General features: G+C 35.9%; 2 non-coding genes across 2 annotated transcripts; both read left to right on the forward strand.

Annotated features, from left to right (window-relative positions):
- The first annotated feature begins 2768 nt into the window (after positions 1-2768).
- LOC127503025 (U5 spliceosomal RNA) lies at positions 2769-2883 on the forward strand. Its single transcript, XR_007927009.1, has one exon. It is a non-coding gene; the product is annotated as a U5 spliceosomal RNA (small nuclear RNA).
- A 1464-nt stretch (positions 2884-4347) lies between these two features.
- Positions 4348-4461, forward strand: LOC127503024 (U5 spliceosomal RNA). The gene has a single exon (XR_007927008.1). It is a non-coding gene; the product is annotated as a U5 spliceosomal RNA (small nuclear RNA).
- The last annotated feature ends 1618 nt before the right edge of the window (positions 4462-6079 follow it).

Consider the following 6079-nt stretch of genomic DNA (forward strand, 5'->3'; position numbering starts at 1 on the left):
GCCCACAAATGATTTAGATGGACCAAATTTTCAGTCACCACGCCCGCTCGTGTCATTGATTGGTCGAGAGGAGTGTCAAATACATTACGCAAGAAGCACTGTCTACATCCCGCCTCCAAACCAACGTGATTGGTTAACGCGCTTTCATAGCCCCTCCTCTCAGCGCATATTATTGGCTGAAAAGTATGTCTACACCCATCAGTTACGATAGTTTCCTCGTGCATAGAAGAAAGCCAGCCCACGATGACACGCTATTGGCTCAGCTGTGCACCAACACAGAGCCCAGTTGGGTTAACAAAACAATGGTGAGAGAAAGAATACAGTGAAAAATTTTACTGAACGAGGCAACTGCTTGTTTGTGCGCTATTGTCATCCACAACATCGAAAAGTTTCAAAAGTAAATGAAAAACATCACAAGAAGAAGGACCGCGATTATGTTAGCCATTGTGTCAAAGGGGCAGTTCTCCCACCAAGATCATCATTTTCTCACCCTCATTTAAAACCATTATGACTTTTATCTTTGGAGCATACAATTACATGCTAGGCAAACTGGCAGCTTCAGTCAGCATTTCTTGGGTTAGACAATAGATACTATGTTGGCAAATGGTGACTGAGCTGGTGACTAGCATCTACATTTGTGTATGCTGTACTCAAGGACAAGGCAAATCAATAAAACATACCCATTGCTTAGTATTGCATGGTCTTTGATCTACATAAAAGCTCACTACTGACATTGCTGTTAAAATGTTCCACAGTGAATTTTATGTGGGATCAGCTATACTCCAAGTGAGTTCTGCAATCTTTCCCAATCATTAATTCTCCTACATTTACTAGCGTTCAACAGGCGTTCATCATTTATTCTGTTTATAATGCACTGAATATGTTAAATATCCCCTGCAGCAGCAATGGCTCTGAATAATGTAAAAATTATTTAATTTTCCCATTTTGCTCTTTCACATGGTTCAAATCAGTCATGGGTGTAATTAGTGTAATTTAGTATAATATTTTAGCAATAGCATAGTCATTCAAAGCAATCAAAGTCACAGAAAGTAAATGCTCTGTCAATTTAGATTTTTATATAGATGCCTCTTGTGCTCCAGTACTGACGTACAGTCTCTGACTGCATATCGAGCTTCATACTAGTTAGTTGTTAAGTTACCCACTGGCAAATAAGTTTCTGAGCACTCATATGGAACTCATGTAATTTAATGGAGTTATAATATTACATACATTTAGAGTTCCTAGTAAAATATTCAAAGTGTAAATTCCCCAAACAAGGTCTTGTGTTCATCTCGCACAACCCCAAGCACAGTTAGCTCAACGTCACCTTTGTAACTTTGCCATGAGTATATTGAGGCCTTCAAAGGGGTTTTTTGCAGCAATGCCATAGAACAATTTTGGATTCTCCAGAGTATTTTAATTAAATGGTTTTCTTAGTGTGAAGAACATTTTAATAATCTGAAAAACCTGTTTCCACTATAAAGAATATTTTATGCAATGAGAAGGTTCCATGGATATTTTTTCATGAAACCAGGCCTTAGGGTAGATGCCATATTGAATTTTACAGGGATAAAAAAAGAGGCTGTGAGGGAGAGAGGCATGTGCTGTACAAAGATTCTAGAACACGTGTAATTTTCACAACTCACAACTTTCAGAACTGTTTTATGGAGTGTTTTTGCCTACTGAAATTCTTTTGGAAAGATATTTTGTCAGCTGAACAATCAGTATGTTGTTAAACCACAAACCATTGAACAATTCCATTGATTTTTTTTTTTTTTTTTTTTTTTTTTAAGGGATTAAGTTCTATAGATGCCAATAAAGAAGACTTTTTAAACAACAGACTAAGGTTTTGTAATATATTTATAATATTTACATTTATAATAAAGTGATATGCCAGTATGTTTTCTCAAAGTTCTGTTCACTATTGCTATGGTTTCCTTTTAAGAAAAACGATTTCTGTCGACCAGTGTCTGTTGATTTTTGATTGTGGTAATATCATGGCAATCATATTTATTAGGCTAGTCTACTGCTGTTTTGCAAAAGACGACTGTAGTATTTTGTATTTTGATTATATTTAGCTAGTTGGCCATTTTTGTTCCGTGTTATTGGTGATTCAAAGCAGTTTAGTAAGACATCAAATGACCATTAGGTGTCGCCAGATATTATCACTGGCAGGACTTGCGTGTAGGTCATAGACTGTATGGTGTAGGTGCACGTATGATTTGTGAAATATCACGTGGATATACAAGCAGGGAGCGCAAGTTATTCATTTTATTAGTTTGTCGTCATTACAGCTCTATGAAAAAGACTGTTTAGAATGTTTAAGCACAGTTTTCTTTGTTTATTTGCAGAAGCCGAGTGGAATAATTTATCGTTATGTAGTACAGTTTATAATTCAGTTCAGTTGTATGTCAAGCATCATGTTTGTGTCTTTGTAGTTCCGATCTTGCGAAGAGCAGAAAACAAAACGCGAAGACAACAGAAAAATAATGTTTAAAATGATTTTTAAAGAAAGTCACGTGACTAACTCAGGCATGCAGTTTGAGCTCCCATGATGCATTGCACGCTTAACTTTTAACATGTTAGTATCATATTTAACGCTTTATGTGCTCCTGTGCATCTTAAATATAAATTCTAGTACATTTATTTGTTTATTATAATGTGCTGGTTTGGTTGGTGTTACTTAGTAATAATTAGAGTGTACTTACCGTCACTGATGTTTGTGTCGTCTTTCCTCTCATACTGAACCCTGACAATTTTCAACTCATACACTCATGTTTCACCTCAGATCGTATAAATCTTTCGCCTTTTACTAAAGATTTCCGTGGGGAGGAACACAATGAGTATAAATTAATTTTTTGATGCCCTGCTTCATGCGGGGCTTGTGAGTTGGTTAAAGAAAGATCATATATATATATATATATATATATACACACACACACGCATATATGTATACGAATCAGTTTGTTTTTGCTATAGACTGTTTAATGTTTTCAAGCGCATTTAAGAGTAAGTCTACTTTAATTAGTTGTAGTATAACTTATTTGTTATTCCAAATGTTGACATCAAATTCTGGAGAGGTGTGTCACGTTAACTGTGAGAGTCTTGGTCTCTGAGATTCGTGTGTCTGGTGTTACAATATATTGTATTTACTTCCTGAAATATTTAGTTCCACTGGGTGGGCTTTACAAATGTATTTATTATTAATGATATATTGCTCCTGTTGTGAGAATTCTTGAGACAACGTGGAAACAAAAATACCACATTTGCGTGAGATTTGAGTGCACGCGACTCAAATCTCAGTTTCTGGAATGGATTATTTCGTAAACGTCATACCCCCGGTTTTACAAACAAGGCTTGAACCTAGTAAGATGCAAGGTTGAGCTGTTATAACTGAAAGCAATTTGCACTGGCATATCTTAAATGTCAGTGCTATTGTTTTGTCTCAAGATACACACCAGTAATGTTTTTTTCTAACTAGTAAAGTTTTTGGTCTAATCGCTTAATCTGTCAGTGAAACCGGGCCATAATGTTTCAGTTATGTATAAACTACAACTGTTTATATTTTTAAAACAAGGCATAGTTTGAGTAATATGATAAATAGTATGAGCTTTTTTCCTTTTAATTAGCCTATGCAGCCATTCAGATAAATGGTAAAGTAAGGATACAGCTGAGCACGACTGAATAACCTATGTTAGTCTAGGATAATAAACTTTATTTTTTCTCTTTGTCTTTTTTTTTTTTTTTAGGCTTTTTTTTGATACTTTAAAATGTAGACCACTGGTTCTGTGGTGAGTTCAGTTGTGAGGAAGACTGTCGAGTGTAACTGTCTTTAATTTAAGAAGATATCGTTTTTTTTCTCCCATTTTCGCAGTTCCCCCAGTCATGATACAAGTTGTTTTGCCACTCAGTCCGGCTGAGAGGGCGTGTTCTAGCGGGAAAGTGTAGTCTATGCATACCCTCTTTTTCAGTAACATAATATTGTAACACCGAGAGCTGGCGGCATGTTCATGTAACTTTGTCACTTACCTTGTTTCATCTCAGATCGTGTACATCTCTCGCCTTTTCCGTGGGTAGGAACACATGAGTATATCCTAATTTTGAGGCTTCACTTTTTGTGTCGTTTTCTTTACTATTAAAGAAGAACTGCTCTCTTGACATAACTTTGTTTTAGCATAATACAACTCAACGCAAAAGTAGGACGTCAATACAAATACACGCAAGTTAATGGACTAAGTAACCATTAAGTCCATCCTAAAGTTGTAGTGCAGGTTGTCACATGTAACCATCTCTGAGATTAGTGTTCCTGGTAGCCGGTACCACGTTCATGCACGTTTGCTGTTTATCACACTCATGTTTCACCTCAGATCGTATAAATCTTTCGCCTTTTACTAAAGATTTCCGTGGGGAGGAACACAATGAGTATAAATTAATTTTTGGTTGCCCTGTCAAAACAGGGCTCACAATACAGTTAACGAAAGAAATAATACCGTCAATTTGTTGAATGTGTTTCTATATTATAGCGAGATTTTGAGTACAGTTAATGAAAAAAAAAACGATTATTTTAGCATAATATACATTTGTAGTTTTAACTCGGCCATTTATTTATTTTTTTTTTCACTTTAGTACAACTCAGTTTTATAAAGTACGGACGTTTCGATACCAATAAGTAAACGTTGAACGCAGGGCAATTGTTTAGTCACGTGACTTGGCAAGCGTCCTGTTAAAACCTAGGCATAAATACTTAAACAGATCCAGGATACATACAGTTCTCATCCTACTTCAGTATGATGCTCTTGTCTACGAATCAGTCGGTTTTTGTTTTGAGTAATTTTCAGAGCTGCCTGTGTTTGACTGGAAGTATATTTAATGTGTGTTGATTTTTTTAGTAGCCTAACCATACCCGGGGTTAAAGGGTTAGTTCACCTAAAAATGAAAATAATGTAATTTATTACTCACCTTCATGCCGTTCCACACCCGTAAGACCTTCGTTAATCTTCGGAACGCAAATTAAGATATTTTTGTTGAAATCCGATGGCTCAGTGAGGCCTGCATAGCCAGCAATGACACTTCCTCTCTCAGCATCCATTAATGTACTAAAAACATATTTAAATCAGTTCATGTGAGTACAGGGGTTCAATATTAATATTATAAAGTGATAAGAATATTTTTTGTGTACCAAAAAACAAAACAAAATAACGACTTATGTAGTGATGGCCGATTTCAAAACAGTGCTTCAGAGCGTTATGAATCTTTTGTGTCGAATCAGCGGTTTGGAGCGCCAAAGTCACGTGATTTCAGCAGTTTGGCGGTTTGACACACGATCCGAATCATGATTCAACACAAAAGATTCATAACGAACTGATTTAAATATGTTTTTAGTACATTAATGGATCTTGAGAGAGGAAGTGTCATTGCTGGCTATGTAGGCCTCACTGAGACAACGGATTGCAACAAAAATATCTTAATTTGTTTTCTGAAGATGAACGAAGATCTTACGGGTGTGGAACGGCATGAGGGTGAGTAATAAATTACATTATTTTCATTTTTGGGTGAACTAACCCTTTAACAATTAATCGTGGATATTCATAAGCTGACGTTTCAAATTGTACTTTCGGGTTAACATTATTATTTGCATATTTGCGGTGTAAATGTCATTGATTGGATAAACGCAGTATGCGACCTGTTTACATAATAGCTCTAGCATTGCGCATCCTCCTATTGCCGCTTCAGCAAGCATCCTGTTAAAGGGTTAGTTCACCCAAAAAGGAAAATTCTGTCATTAATTGCTCACCCTGGAATGTCATTCCATTCATGTCATTCATCTTTGAACACAAATTAAGATATTTTTGATGAAATCCGAGAGCTCTCTGACTCCTCTGGTCTCATTGTTAATACATTTTTGTACGTTTAGAAAGGTGCTAAAACTTACAATATTGACGTGATTATGGCACTAAAACGTAAAAATACTTAAAATATTTACGAATCTTATCATGTCTTAAAGATAATTTCCCTTTTATCGTTTTGTAGATAAATGTAAGATCCCTAAACTCCCATCCCGAACCTAAACCTACCCATT

The sequence above is a fragment of the Ctenopharyngodon idella genome, chromosome 20, assembly GCF_019924925.1.
Source record: "Ctenopharyngodon idella isolate HZGC_01 chromosome 20, HZGC01, whole genome shotgun sequence".
NCBI lineage: Eukaryota > Metazoa > Chordata > Actinopteri > Cypriniformes > Xenocyprididae > Ctenopharyngodon > Ctenopharyngodon idella.